At 38.0% G+C, this 16,896-nt stretch overlaps 1 long non-coding RNA gene across 1 annotated transcript in view; it reads right to left on the bottom strand.

The window, feature by feature from the left end:
- Nucleotides 1-472: 472 nt before the first annotated feature.
- Nucleotides 473-16,896, bottom strand: part of LOC143266037 (uncharacterized) — a 368,715-nt gene continuing 352,291 nt past the window's right edge. The window contains exon 3 of the long non-coding RNA XR_013041031.1: nucleotides 473-978. This is a non-coding gene — a long non-coding RNA (uncharacterized LOC143266037). The remainder of the gene's footprint in view (nucleotides 979-16,896) is intronic.

Below are 16,896 nucleotides of genomic sequence, written 5' to 3'. Positions count from 1 at the left end.
AGAGAAAAGAATATTAAATATTAAAATAATTCTTGTTTACAATATACAGGAACGTCTATTTTATGGACTGATCAAATTTAAAGAAAATTTATCAATTTACTATTAACATAATATAGCGGCCAATTTCAGAAAAATATTTACGCCAACACTACATCATTTTTCAAAGTTATTGTTCTCTTCCGAATCATTATAACTTTGTTTATTTAACAAATTTGAGGTTAGAATTTTAAAAACTCATTTTGGAGAGGTAATATTATAAGAAGAAGTGATAAAAGAATGCCTATTAAGTGTTAACAAAAAAAGAAATACTTAAGATATTTTTCTCTTTGCGAATATAAACAAAATTTTGTAGCGGATGCATAATAATTTATAACAAATAAAATTCTTACTACGTTCATAATAATTTATAATAAATAAAATTTGTAATAGGTTCACAATAAAAAGTGTCTGCAAGGCAAATGATACGGTACAATTCTACTTTACTAAAAATTTATTTTGCCACATACAAAAGTAAACATTTACATGATCTGATACAGAGTTCAAAAATCATTCGTACAATTGAGCAATATTCTAATCGAATAACAATTAAGTATGATGTATTTTTGTGGACAAATCAATTTGTATACTTTCTTCATTGTATTCCACATTTTGGAGAGGCAGACAATATGTTTAAGTTTCATATTGTCAGACATTATTTTGCTAATAACATAATCGTACATTTCATTTCCGTTGCTTTGGAAAATATAACTTTTTTAATTAACCATCGATAATAACGATAAATTATTTATTCTTTTCAAGCGACTACCATAAATTTTGAAAAATCTAACATCATATCGATTTTATCTTAATACTGCAAATTTAATTTGTGTGTTTTTATTCCACGCATTAGTTACTATTAATTTCTTATTTAGATGATATAAGTCGAATCTTAAAGTACTTCCCAGGTCAATCACAAGAGCCGGAAGGATCGGTTTTCACCTGAAACAGAATTAATGGATAATTAGAAACATGTTCAATATTAATATTTTATATTTTATTTACAATTTTCGTATGAAATGATATCTTTAATTTCGATATTAAAATTTAAATTTGGTTATAAGTTTTGCTTCCGGAAACGATAATTTCTTTCACGGTTCTGAAATACAGAAGAACAAGATTGTGGTAGTTACTTCAGCAATAATTTTTTTTTTAAATAGTGGTTGTGACGGATCGGTGGGGGAAAGCCCGAAGGGGGTTCCCTGGAGTGGGGGCAGTTAGGGAAAACGGCCCTCCACGCACCGATGCTCACACCCACGGCCGATTTATTTAAAGGGGCGCCAGTGCTAATGCACTCGTCCGTAGTAATCGCCCTTCCGGCTGCTCTGTCGGGAGCGGGAATCAGAGGGGGTCAGAAAAAAAACTAGTAAAAGACCCGCGAGTTCGTATCCAAAGGAAGAATGCTTTTATTTGAGCCCCAAGTAGGCCACGTAAGCAGAACAAAGAATTCGCGTGGGCCCCACGCGTTACAAGCAACGGTCGAGGAATAAGGGTCGACTCGCCAATTGCGAGGGAGGCTTTCGCGGCGCGGGGGCTCACGGTACGCGCGAGTACAGAAAATATAGAAATACAAAAAGAACGCTGAGGTATTCGCCCGCAGGGAGCACGCCCTCTCAGGGGTCGTGGACAGCAAGGGGACGTTGGTCCTAAATACCCAAATACAGCGAAAAGAAAAAGAACTAGATTAGAGGGCACAGTGTCGTGTAGACTGTCCGCGGCCTCTAGGGTCCTCGTCACTGGGGCCAGGGGTCCTATCGCCCTCGCCCACGCGCAAATGAATAATGAAAACAAAAAGAAGGGTAAGGAGAAAGCTCCTACCTTTTGACGCAGTGGACTCCACAAAAACAAATTCCTCGGTGGGGCGGCGGCGACGAATAATCCACAGGCACACAATTCACACGCGCAATACAAAAAGAAGCAGGAAACGGAACGCACTACAAAAAAAAAAGAAAGGAAAACCGAGACACCAAACACGAAACGCGGATACGCAAAAAAAAAGAAGAAACTTTGGAATTTAGCGGGGCCGGTGGCGAAAATCGGCTCGGTCTCACGGCTGCTCGCTAGCTTCTTCTCCTCGAGATCTTCTTCCCCGGTTCGCGGAATTCCCCCACCCCGAGGATTTCGGCGTCGAGGATGGGCCATTCCGTGGTGACGTCTGGTGGCCAGGTCCTGGGGTCCTCTCGAGGTGGCAGTTGGGGGTGGCTTGTCCCCAGGCCTGGCGTTCCCCGGTGGCGGCTGTCGGTCGCTCCCGCGGAGGGTGACGGGGTGGCACCGCGCCCGGACAGCCGGGGTCTTCTTTGGTGGACCCATCCCGCGCATCCGTCACTCAGGGAGAGGTTCCTCCGCGACCGGGGACGACGACGGCTCCTTCGGTGGTGGTTGGAGGCAGCAAAAAAAGGGGGGAAAAGGGTGGCGTCCGATATATAAAAAAAAAACTCGAAAAGGGAAAAGAAAACACGCACACACGCTCATTCATCCATACGTGCCCCAGCGGCGAGGGGGGTTCGCTTGGGCGGAGGAGTGGGGTTGGCCATTCGAGGGGATTCTCGTAACGAGGCGTAACCAAAGAAAGAGAAAAAAGTCAAACACCAGATGAAAATACGCCTCGTTACATGGTTTATAGTCGCATCAACTACCTAGGTTATTAGCGACTGTTGACCAGTTTACGTAGATAAGCTTATGGACGGAAGTGGATGGTTTGACATAACTTTTTCATAATTGGGTGAGGATTCCTATAGTTTTACAAAATTTTAGTAATGCGTCTTGATACGCTGTTGAAGTGATTGCTTCAGTGAGGTTGTTCTTGATGTTTAATCTTCTTCCGGCGTGGTTATATTTCCTGCATTCCAATATTATGTGTCTGATGGTTATGGTTGTGTTCCATATATCGGACCTTCTGGGGGAACCGTTTTTGAGTATGTATGAGTGAGTTAGTTTGGTGTGTTCGGTCGTGATTCGGGTTACAGCCACTCGATTTCTTCTATTGTGTTTAGGGTTAGTTTCTAAGTCGTAGAATTTTTCGAGTTATTGATGGGTTGAGCTGGCTTTGTATTTTCTCCATATAGAGTCCCATGACTGTTTTAGTAGTGTCGCGATATGATTATTGATGTCCGCAGAGGTGTTTTACATCGGCTGGTTTTCTGTGACTGTAGTCGCTGCAATTTTTGCCTGAAGGTCGGCCATGGTGTTTCCATAGATATCCGTGTGGGAAGGAACCCACACTATGATTACAGTTTTGTTGTTTTTGGTTAGTTTATCATATTTTTCATGAATTTCTAAGTACACTTCAGTGGTGTATTTTATGTTTTGAGTTTTCCGGATGGTGGGGAGGGAATCAGAGAAGATAATGAACTTGGACTGAGGAGATCTGTTGACAAGGTTAAGAGCTGATAGGATTGCATACGTTTCGGTTGTATGGATGTTATTGTAGGGGTCAGCAATAATTCTGATAAAACGGAACTAAGAAGTGGAATATTTATATGGGATCCTGTTTATCTGGTCGAATATCCCTAACGGGTCTTTCGTAAATGAGAATCCTCGTAAATAAATGGAAAATGCGAGAAATCGATAAAAGATACAATGTGCTACGCTTCTTTGTCCAGCCTTCTCGCTATTGATTGTACATTGTTTCGATTTATATCTACGTCATACATATCGCTCGCTTCATTTCCTACATTTATTACGAGTTACTATTGGTAAAGACAAACTGTTGAACTGTCATCTGAATAAAAAGATAAATAGTTAGTATTTACATATTACATTGTCATTTATAACTTCGATCAATTTTTAATTAAAAGCAATTTATTCAAACTAATTCAATACATTTCGATAGACCACAATAAGATATACCTATAACATATTATATATTCTCTATCAAGTTTAATACAGATAACACGGACGTTCTCGTCATCGTCTAGATTGTCATTTTTGTTCAGAATTATATACATTGTATAAAATGTGGTTATTACGTAGGAAAAAATACAGGATATGTAGCTGTTAAAGGTAGGATTTTACTCGGGGATTAGTACGTTTGGCAAAGAACATAGGCTTTACAATTATAATACATAGTTTCATTCGTAAATAAAATATTATTTTTTACTACATCAGTTGATTTAACCAGGCATCCAGGTGTAACTGTTTCCTATTCGATTGGATCCACATTTGTTGTTCCATAACATATTCAATTTCTCCTAATATATTATTCAAAAAGTGATCCCACTTTTGGACCACTAAATTTTATTAAAATATTCTATTCACAAAATAAAAAAGAGATGTTTTATTAACACAGGGTTTTACAGGTTTCGTTAAGTTATAAATATAAGTATAAACTTATAAAGTTTATTAACAAAATTTAAAGCTAAGAACATTAATTAAAAACTTGTAACCATGGATGGATTTTAAAGAACTCAAAGGATTCTCGAGGAAAATACAGAGCTGTGAATGATAAAACTTATTCATTTAACGCATTAAACATGGGACGTGGTTTTTATATAGTACATACAACTTCCGTTTTTTAAGCAAAGCAATTTTTTCTTTACATGAAACTATTCAATCAGGCGTCTAGGAGTAATTCTGTCCTCTTTCGTTCGATTGGCGTCCAAATATTATCTCTAAGCTCTCCATATCGAATGGGTAACCAGGAATATCCTCCTGAACTCTTGTGTCTTCTAACATGAATGGTCAGGAGATGATCTGTTCTTTTTCAACCAACAGGCGTCTAGGAGTTCACCGAACTTTCCACGTCGGACGAGTATCCGACAATTTCCCATTCTCTTTCTCTATTCTGCAGGCAAACTTCCAGATATTTTCGCTGATCTCCCCTACTAGAGTTCCAAAGCTGGTCTATGTGCAACCTTTGGTTTTTACGTCATTCTCTCCCTCTTGGAACAGCGAATTGAATTACTTCCTACAAGGAGTCTTTATTTTATAGCTGCTAGATGTTATTCGCGGTCGCTGTTATCAACAGGTTCATTGTCCAATATGCAGTTTCGGGAGGCGATCTTCGCCGCCCGTTTCGCGGAGTAACCTATATTTTCGCGTATATTATCAATACATTTTCGATCTTTCGCGAACTTTTGGCGCTCTAGAATTTTCGTATTACTGTACGATATTTAATTTGTTTTCTAAGGTGTTACAAGTATTTCATTTAATCTCACGGATTTATAATTTATCCGACAAAAGATAATTTGAATGTACGGGATTGAACTCGTTTTATTGACTATTGTCACATTGACATTTCGTCACATGCCGATTTTGCGTTGTTCGGAACTGTCTTTCTACATGTGTAACGTCCCTAGAACCTAAGTTTAGTTAGTTACAAGCGCTAAAAGGTAAAGAGCGGCTTTTACCCTAAACGACTCGATTTTGCAAGTAAAGATTGTGGGATTCGTGTGGTGTGCGGTTAAGGAGTGAAATCCACAGGTCAAAATCTTTCAACAATTAGATTTATTCAGTAAACGATAAGAAATGAAACTAACAAACAACAATAACAACAAAATGAAGAAAGTATATAAATTATAAATGATTGATTAGTATAAAGAACTAAATAGATCTTGAAATAATAGTAATAATAGAAATAATAGAAATTGATAAATTAAACAGTATGTAATACGAGACTCGCTGGTCAGTACTTTATGTTGGACCGTATCTAATTCTGATCTCTGCTAAAGTTAACTTCGCTTTTATACGTATTCGATTCTCGTGTTCGAAGGTATCGCAGTGACAAAGTTTATCTCAGTTTGTACGATTGATTTGTATAAATGTTCTTTGACGAAATTAATTAATACTAGCGCTTTATAATCTACCGCTGCGAGGAATTCGACCTAAGTGAGATTCCCTAAACGCACCTAAATACGCTTTCGCAAAAATTAGACAGATTTATCTACTATCTAACGCGGTGTAATCGATTACGGAAATGACGCTAAGTGAGAACAGTATTCTTTTATTAATTCAAATAACCAAAATTTATCTGAATCTGAGAACTACTCTTCGGAACAATTACTCTTATGATTTGACTCGACAACTAAATGGTTCATGACCCTTTTAGCCAAAACGAATACTGACATCCGAAACCAGATCGCTTAATTGGGGAGCTCTGCGTTAGCCAGCTACTAAAACGACCCACGATCAAGTATCCAAATGGCGTATACTCGCTTGACCAATCAAGTATCAAGATTCGTTGCGGCTCTTAACAGCGGAAATTGTTCTGAGTTCTTATTCTTATCAATAATACTTCTATCGTGCTCGACTGCGAAAACTGTTCTTATTTTAGACGGGTTTCGCTCGCCCTTTTATACTCGCAAGTTCGCCGAATTCCTGGAATTTCTGTGACGTCAGAATATCTAAATTTTCATATAATTTCGTTATTATACATTAATTATAAAATTGAACGGTTTAATTATATTTTAAATGTCGCTCTTTAATTTCTGGCTATCGTTTCGATACTAAAATGGTACTCTAATGGTGTTTTAACGAAAAATACATTTTCTGTCCTTCTCTATCAGAGGCGAGTCTATTTCGATTTACAGCTTTCTAGTTTAAGGAAATAATTTTGGTTCCGGCCATGAGTAGTTTAACACTGGTTGATTTTACGTATATAAATTGATTCAGTTAATTAATTAATTTAATGTCCAAAAATGCCGAAAATAGAAATAGTATCGCTATCCTTCTCTAGGATTAGCGCTGATCTCAAGGATTTCGGGCGAGTATCGCGGCACGTAGGCACATCATAGCGTAACGGAAATTTCTCGTACAAACTATTTATTAGAAAATAAAATAAAATAATACATAATCTTGTTTTAATGATTCAAACTTAATGTTCAATTATTTTCGCGGAAAATATTTCCTACTCTAAATCAAAATTATAAGATAATTAATGTAAATGATAATATATATATATTATGATTACCGACTGTCGAATTTGATAGATATGGTAATAGATACCTAATGTACTGTCGATAATTGGCAACTTCGGTCGATAATTGACTATTCTAATCGATGGATAGAAGATTGTCGCGATGATGCCGGTAGAAAGAAAAAAAAGTTTCTCCCAGGGACGTTACACATGTTGCAAAAACTAAGTACTTTATTACATCAGTATTCAGTAATAAAATAGAATTAAAAAATAGCATAGTGCAAATAAAGGTGATTAATTGATTGTCATCATCTGATAAAAATGAATTAACTGATAAAAATTAAATGTCAAATGTTTATATCAAATATATTTAGTTGAAACCTTCGATTCTTTCCCTTTTTATAACATAACTATATTTAAATAAAATTAAATGCGATAAAATGTATAAATATTATAATTCACCCCTTATGTTGTGCATCCAAATTATAACAGTGGTATCACGCAAAAACAGAACGCATTTCTAATGTTCGAATATGCAATAATAACTTAATTATCCAAATTAATTCAGATGTGCGATTGAAAATGTTATTAGGCACAAACATTAACAATTGCATGGCATAAAATATTCTGAAATAATAATAATAATGATTGGTATTTTTCCACTCTTTTCCATATTTCCGCGAGAATATAAGAGAACATAAGATTTCCATCGAAATAAACTGTTACCTGAAGTTTTAAAATGACAAAAGGCGGAAAATATTTGTATTATAAAATAAAATAAAGTAGTATTGTGTGTTAGACGAAGCATTTCCAAGATTCTAAGATCATCTCAGCATTTTTTAACGGAACCGCACATTTCTTTTATATAACTTGAATCAAAGAAGCAAATAATGTATGCGATATTTCAAACTATTACCTATAATTTCGTATTTTTTTTTTTAAATCCATTAATTAGCGTAGCATACTACAATTAAATCATAATTACAGCTTGGAAACGGATTTCATATGTTATATAATATATAAGTTTTCATTAACTGTTGCTGCACATACATACAAATAAATGAAATACATAGAAACTATTTCTTACTTTTAAACATACTTCACTTGCAGAACTGATATTCACATATTATTGCTAACTTCACAGAAATATTTAAAATCCGAACATTAATAAAACGTATCAATTTTGTTATTTTTCTATTTTATACTTTTTCTTTGACGTATAACCAATTTTACATGCGCTGTATTTATTTACTTAAATGTCTATTATAAATGTAATCTCATTTTTCATAATAATTATATCACATTTCATATTTTGTTTCTCACTCTTCATTATTTCATTTTCATGAAATTCAACTCTTTTCCAAGAAAATAAGTTTATGAGCTAAAACATGTTTCATCATTGAAGTATTTCATCTTAAAGTGGTCCCCATAATGCACAATTTTTATAAAAAAAGAGTAATTAAAAACAAAAGAAATTTGTTACGTATATTATTAAACTAAATAAATACAACGTAGAAACAATTACCAAAAAAAAACAAAAAATAAGTACAAACAGATACAAAAAAATAGTTTATTCAGTTTCACAGCCACTTTATTAAAATACCTCCTAAAATTACTAAGGTATTCAAATATTGACAGGTTGCTATGTTCTTGATACTCACTGTAATCTTCAATATGAACTGCTTAAAACAGTGTTCCATCGAACGATCAATCTCTTTCCTCAAAATCTTGCCTTTTATCCCCTTAAGCTGCCCGAACGTGTACGAGATCCTTCAAAGCAGATTATAAAAGCCTTCGTTCCGATAGTAGTTTGGCAAAGTTCGAGCAGGATTTCACATTGCTTGGCCAAAACTTCAAGATCCTTTCAAGCCGGATCAAAATAAGAAAAAATGAAGTTTTGCAACTAGAACGATAATCGTTGAAAGTAACCACTTTTCTGCGCATTTTTGTGGAAAGCACTCATTGTAGTACTTGATTGTCGGACAGAAATGACTATAGGTTTATTTTCTCGCAAAGTACGTTGTTAAATCTTAGAATACAATATCATACCAAAAAATTAAATCTCGATCCAAGTTTCTATCGATACAATAATATACCATCTTTAGTTTCTTCGGACACTGCGTATAGGTTCAAATGAATAAGTTCTATACCCACAACAGCAATAACAGACAAGGAGTTGAGCTGGCGAGCGCTGTCTTTTTTTTGCGTTTGTGTGTGAGAGAGCGAGAGTATGTGTACGGGTGGTACCACTGTTACGTCCCGGATCGCGGTTCACGTAAAATAGGAGAGGAACTCACCGGTATTGACGCTAATTGTACAATCTTTTTGGCCATGCGGTACGTACGCCCGTCATCTGCCAGGGATCCCGGGTGTTTTAACGTAGCACAGTGACTTACTCTCGATACTTCCCGTTGATTGTTGATTTGGTACGTCGATTGGTATTAGTTTCCACTCTATGTTCGCGACGCGGTTATGAGTAAGCGGCGCGACTTGTACTGGGGTTGAGAGATGGAAGGATCTTACTAGCTTGCGTAATTGGTATCTACGCCCTCCTCGTCGCTTTCTTTCCATAAGCCAAAATAAATGTAAAGACGTCAAACACACTATTGATACCGTGCGGCTGATTCTCGCACCACCGTATCGTGCGGACCGAAGAAGCTTGATTATGTCTCTAGGAGACCCGTGCGGCTGATTCTCGCACCACCGGTCTCGACTAAATCAAGGTAACTGCTCTAGAATATAATGCTCGTAGGGATTGTACGAATAGGAGGGTTTCTTGAGGCACAAATAACTGTATGATAAAGATAAAATGAAATAAAGGTATATTCTTGAAAACGAAATATGACCAATTTTACAGAGATATACTTAATGGTTAGCGCGACGTAATAATGTAGAGTTGGAGGTGAGTAGGGACAGGAGTAACAGTTAGAGAATCTAACTTGTCGGGGCTTGAACCCGTGGTTTGGAATATCGGGGCTGGGACCCGTGACAGAGTAGTGCACTGGAATGATCCAGGCACCGGAAAGGATCGGAATGGAAGCGCTACCGTGCGATCTCCAGGCCCTTTTATATTGCCTACTGATCACGGAGGGGGAAAGAATTTTGTCAGTCGTTATCTGTTGTTTTGTTTTTTGAAAAAGATGTTTATGTCAGAGATAAACATCTTTTATAACTTAATAACTAACTCCAACGTTGGATGACGTCACATGACTAACTCCAACGTCGGACGACGTCACACCACACGACAGGACAACTAGCCTGACGACGAGGACCCTCGAGCCCAATCCCTGCAACGGCTCCCGTACCGCGTTTTCTCCACGTACCGGACCTATACTCTGCGTCTTTCTTTGAATGTATTTTGTCTCTAAGGCCAGCGTCTCTCTTCTGTTCACGACCCCAACGAGGGCGTGCAACCGCGTACTCTATATTGCTAATTTTCGTCTCTTTTTGTATCGAGAGCCCCCGCGACACGAACTCCCGAACGCGATCTTTGTTCCCGGTTGTACTTTGTACTGCGGGGCTCATTCCTCGTTTCTTTTGAGTGGCCTGTTTCGGCCAAAATTAAAGTTATCGTTAGTAAATACTCGCGGGTTGTCTATTTCTTTCTTGACCCCCCTTGATTTCCGCTCCCGTACAAGTAGCCGGAAGGGCGAATACCCCAAACGAGTGCATTTGCACTGGCCCGAATTAAAAATCGTCTGTGGTTGTGTATGTTCGCGGAGGGCCACTTTTCCTAATCGCCCTCCCCACAGGGAACCTCTTCCTAGCTCTCCAACCGATACGTCAGAATGTATCTAACTGAAATCAGGAACTGCTTCCCTCACTTTTTTTCGTAAACATTGTACGCTCGCACCGAGCCTTTATATTAGGGGGACCGGAAAGTAATGTCGCTTTCTTAAATTAAATTCAGACGAATAAACTTTTAACAAGTTTTTATTTTTAATCAGTAATGAAATCACCTTCGTTATCCACAACCTTTTGCCATCTAGTGTGCAAATTTTCAATGCTGGACCGATAAAAATCAATTGATTTTTGAGTAAAATACCTCGTGATGACATTTTGGACATCATCCAAATTTTCAAATTTTTTGCCACTAACAAGGGGCATCACCCAATTGATACACGCCGATTTTGATGAAATTTTTATGTTATAGAACTCGAAAAAATTTTAGACACGTATTTTTTTTTATCGGCAAACATCCGCTCTGAAGTGGTGAAAATAACCCTTAAAGTTGGGGTTGAAAAAATTATTTTCGCAAATATCTCAGGAACCATTAGGCCTAGACGAAAAATTCAAAGTGCAAATTTTTCTGTTTTTAAAGGTCAATAATATGGCGTAAGTGAATTTTTGAAAAATTTATTTGTTTAAAAAATATGTTAAAAATTATCATTATTTTGCAAATTTTTTTAATAAAACGTTGTTCCATTTTGATCAAATTTCACATACATAAACTATGGGTCCAAAGAAAAAATTCGGATAAATTGGAATTTTTAATTTCGCTTGTGGAAAAAATATTACTATCGTTGAAGTTATGCGTACGTTTCATACCTTCTGTTCGGTGCACGACTGATTTCTTATATAATATTCTGGAAATGATATTAGATTATATTTTTTTATACTACCTTATTCAAAAAAAGAATTTGAAAGTCCGTATATTCCTTTATAAAATTTGGGACCCGAGGTAGGTATCCCGGTTGCTCTGCGCTACTGGTGGTGGTCTTGGATGTGCGCAAGATTTAAACGTATAGCTGTACATGCAATTATGCAATTAAAGGATTGTATTTGTTCATTGAGAACTGTTCCTCGTTTTTGAAAAATATGATAGCTCTGAAAAGAGCTGTTTTTTAAAGCTCTGAAGAGAGCTAATTCTGGGTGATTTTCATTTTGGAGTGGTCTTCTAAACTATTATAAATGTAAAAAATGTAATGCAGTTATGTATTTTAAAATTGAAGCAGATATCATTACTTCTAACTCATGTTATGTAGAAGTTATTCTATATAGTTATTACAATAATGAAAATTTTCAAAAAAATGTTCGAAACACAAATGACTTTTACACCACGAACATTTTACGGCAACTACATCTGGACAATTTGAGCAATACATGGTTTCAATTTGATTGAAACTGAAATCAACAAGATTATCAAAATGTTCCGGTCTGCTATTGATGTAACCACACCGAAACCATGCGTACTTAAATAGTTCTTTATATCTAGGTGAGGATAATTGATTATGAATTAAAGAATGCATTTTGATGATTGTATCCCGTGCATGTAAATTAATTTGCAAGTCTAACGTAAGCACAAGATCTGATATTTTACGCGCGAAATTTTTCCATATTCTGAAACCATATACATCCAAAGGCTGTATCAATCCAGTAGTGTTTTTTGGAATAGTTAAAACTGTTAAAGTTTTGTTTGATTGCGTAATATTCGTTATCAAATTTTGGTCGTATCCTGTCCATGAGTCCAGTAATAAAATGCTGTTTTCTGGTGAATTTGGAAAATACACTGTTTCTAACCATTGTCTGAAAAGATCTTTGTTTAATTTGCCTGATGTTGTTACTCCGATAATAACATTAGGTGCCGTAAATATTCTACTTCTTACTCGTGGTCCTAATTGACCACTTGCTTCTTTTAAAACGATAAACAGAGGAGACAAAAGTTGACCATCAGCTGATATAGTTGGTTGTATTGTATAAGAATGCGTTAAAGCAGATGAGGACTGTATAGTTGATAATGTATGTATCTCACTTTTCCATGAAAGCGTCCTTCCAGAGTGCATTTCAAGTTGAAATCCACTTTGGTCGGAATTGAAAATATTCATTGCGCCATGACTACGAATATTGAGATAGGCAGGAAACAAATTCATTTGCTCGCGTGTTTATTTCGGACAAATTATCAGAATAATTTCTAGTTATGAATTTCGTAGTCTTTCTGGATACAATATTGTTAGCACGCTTAAATTTCCATAACCACATATGTGATGCTTGGAATCCTTCAAAACTCAACTTTTGTTTCTCCTGTAATGCCCAACGTTTTAAATCAATATCGTGTACTATTACATTTCTATTACGCGCTAAAACAAATTTTTCTAATACAACATTACCAATATCACAAAGTTTATCAAGTCGCGACCCGCCGCTACTAATTTGCTGTTCCCACCTATATAACTGTGCACGACTTTTTACTTTTTTAAATCTTGCTTGTACACTTTTGAAAGATAATGGTCTTTTTCTACCACTCTTCCAAAAGTTTACAGCATCCTTCTTATATTCAATACTAATATGACGCCTCCCATGTACATATGTTTTCATCAGGCGAATTAGATGAAGATTCACTTACTTCTACAGGTGACGATGATACACTTATTTCTGGCTCATGTGGACTGCATGATGGGAATTTATCTTCATCTACGTTATATTCAAACAATAATTCTTGTTCTGTTTCAATTTCTGCATAACCGGCTTGTGCATATCGGTTAATTAAGTCCTTAATCGTATCAGCTAAATCAATTTCTTTGGCGTTTACAGGTGTACGCTGAACTGTACCTTCATAATTATAGGAATCTATTAAAATGCTTATGATATTAGCCGGATTTACTTTCATAGCGATACAGTTAATCGATTAAATGAAAAATAAAAAAAATGTAACTATAAACCATTTAAAACTAAATGAACTTATAACACTACTAGTTCATTTGGAAATCCTTCTAGCCTTGTGGATGTATATGAATCACTTAACACTTAATTTGGATTAATTAATAGCACTCGAAAGATCACTCCGCAATAAAAATCACAACTATACACAATCGTCCAGCACACTTCTTGCGATTCTATACTCGGCTAGCAGTTAACTGTTCAATGGTTCGATTTGTTCTGAAGTCTTTTGGAAATAATATTTTACAGATCACCTTAACAGTAATATGTTGAGGGGGTAAAATGCATGGATTGGCTGATCATTTTTGTAACAATCTTTGGAAAGGGAAACTGTCGATTTACCTGATTGGTCAAAAACGTTAAGAAAAAGTAAAGGAAATAGTAATTGTCTAGACAGCGGTAATTAGCTTTCAGGTATAGAGTGGTATCCTTTAGCGACGGAAATGGACAATCCCGTGCGCAATAAATAATCACCGTAGCAATTGAAAAGGTACCTTGAAAAAATGTGAAAATAAATCGACATATAACGATAAATGTTAATCCCCGACCAACAGTTGCGAACAATAAACTTAAAAATTCCTCGGCGCTAAAAAGTTAAATTACTATGCTTGGTGGTATCGTAAAGTAATAAAAAATGGTGATACAGAGCGGAATCAGTTTTCGAAAGTGTCTGTTATAAAACAAAAGTTTCAAAAGGCGAAATAGCCCTAAACGAATAATTACTTTTATCCGAACGAAATCCTAATCATGCTTTTAAAGTCACCGCGCCGTGTACAATCATAAGCGCGCATCGGTCCTTCGAACAATGAATACCATTATACGGAACATACTTACCTGTGTTGTTAACCGTTGTCAATGAACAGATTATAAAAAAGTATAATATAATACAATTGTCTGAATACTACGTACAGAAATCAGACGTGCACCGAACAGAAGGTATGAAACGTACGCATAACTTCAACGATAGTAATATTTTTTCCACAAGCGAAATTAAAAATTCCAATTTATCCGTATTTTTTCTTTGAACCCATAGTTTATATATGTGAAATTTGATCAAAATGGAACAACGTTTTATTAAAAAAATTTGCAAAATAATGTTAATTTTCAACATATTTTTTAAACAAATAAATTTGTCAAAAATCCACTTACGCCATATTATTGGCCTTTAAAAACAGAAAAATTTGCACTTTGAACTTTTCGTCTAGGCCTAATGGTTCCCGAGATATTTGCGAAAATAGTTGTTTCAACCCCAACTTTAAGGGTTATTTTCACCACTTCAGAGTGGATGTTTACCGATAAAAAAAAATACGTGTCAAATATTTTTTCGAGTTCTATAACATATAAAAATTTCATCAAAATCGGCGTATATCAATTGGGTGATGTCCCTTGTAAGAAAATGTTGTAGCGATCGGAATAAATGGAAATCCGAGGGCGCGATATCGGGCGAGTATGGTGGGTGGCAGTGCCTCCCACCCCAATCCATTAATTTTTTCCAAGGTTCGTCTTGCACAGTGCAGTATTGCATTGTCGTATTGCAGAATAACGCCTTTTTTGTTGACAATCGCCGAATACTTTTCGATTAAAGATTGGTTCACTCGATTCAATTGTTCACAATAAAGATCTGCATTAACAGTTTGTTCAGGTTTCAGCACTTCAAAACGAACAATTCCGCGTATAGTCCACCAAACACACAGAAGCGTCTTTTTGGGATGTAAACCCGGCTTCGCAGTACTTCGTGGTGATTCATTTTGGAGAGAGCCACTGCCTTTTGCGTTTTAAATTATCATATAGGACCCATTTTTCGTCTCCAGTGATCAAGCGATGGTCCTGGCTGGGCCAATTCCCTGGAAGTATCAGGCGGAGGTGGAGGCGTCTGTGTACGGATTCAGATGCGCCCTCCGCCGCGAGGGGGTTGTAGAGGGTGCCCAGTCAGGGCCCAGCGTCGAGGAGGTCAGGCTCCAGGCCCGACGCGCTGCTGTCTCCCGCTGGAAGGAGGAGTTATCCTCCAGCGGGGCCGTGGGGAAGCGCGCTGTCGGGGCGGTCCTTCCGCGAATGGAGCAGTGGATGGACCGCGGCCACGGGCGGCTCTCGTTCCGGATCACGCAGGTGCTCACCGGGCATGGTTGCTTCGGGGAGTACCTGTGCCGGATCGGAAGGGAACGGACACCGATGTGTCACGAGTGTGGTGGTGCTGGGCCCGACGACGCCCAGCACGTGCTGGGTCGGTGCCCTGCATTCGCGTTGTAGAGGCACCACCTAGAGTGTGAGCCTGAGTGTGATGCTGCGTGCCTGGGAGATGTGGTTGAGCGAATGCTTAAGAATGACGAGGGATGGAAGGCTGTCGCCTCCTTCTGCGAGACGGTGATCTCGCGGAAGGAGGAGGCAGAGCATGATAGGGAAAGACGCGGAGTGAATGGAAGAAGAATGAGAGGCAGAAAGCGACCCGCTTCTCGGGCGCCCTCTTGAGGGTAGTGGGACGACGTGGTGAAGCCCACTGTGTGAAAGATGAGTGAATGTGTTGGTGTATGTGTCAGCGTGCTTGTGGTGTGATTGTGTGTGTGTGAGTGTAGTTAGTAAGTGGAGAAAAGTGGTAGGATGGCGATCGCGTCGCCCTCCCCGACGTCGGTCCCCATCTCCTTGCGCGAGTGTCGGCGGCCTTGGTCCGGGGTGTCGGAGTTCCCGGGATTAACCAAGGCCGCAGGTGTCACGGGCGGGGGCCCGGGGCACCATTGCACGCGGCCAGGTGCGTGGAGCCGACGGCGGGCGTAATTACGTCGTCGGCTCCGATAAGGGGTGGGGTGGGAAACATTCTTTGGCGGAGAGGCTTCTCCTCCCTGCGAGAAGGGTGACCCCATCTGGGTCACAGGGTGGCATTTTGGCGCGTCATGGTGACGATAAGCACGACTTCGGGACGCGCCATGCCGCCGAGGGTGGGAATCACCGAGGGGTTTTAGTCAGTAAGAATCTGACACTCTCGTCCTCCTCCCCCGGGGAGCGGGGAAGTCTATGAAGATTTCCCTTCGTAAAAAAAAAAAAAAAAATTGAGAATTCCTCGAATTCCTGTGATGTTTGAGAATTCCTCGAATGACTGACATAGATTTGCTTCCACTTCTGCCCTTAGCATGACAAATGACAATCAAATATCGACATGCGCAGAAACGACATTACTTTCCGGTCCCCTTAATATTTTGAAATGATCAATCGAAACTATAGACACGGAATAAAAAATAAGTTGTACACTTCAATATAACATGTGATACATACATTGTACGAAACTCTGTACTTGGCACGAAATGGACTGACCTAAGTAAACCATCTTGCAATATACCTATGTGACGTTCTGACGTTCG

This window comes from Megachile rotundata, chromosome 16 (genome assembly GCF_050947335.1).
Source record: "Megachile rotundata isolate GNS110a chromosome 16, iyMegRotu1, whole genome shotgun sequence".
Classification (NCBI taxonomy): Eukaryota; Metazoa; Arthropoda; class Insecta; order Hymenoptera; family Megachilidae; genus Megachile; species Megachile rotundata.
Note: the sequence above shows the minus strand (reverse complement) of the source record. Positions and strands in the feature narration are given on the sequence as shown.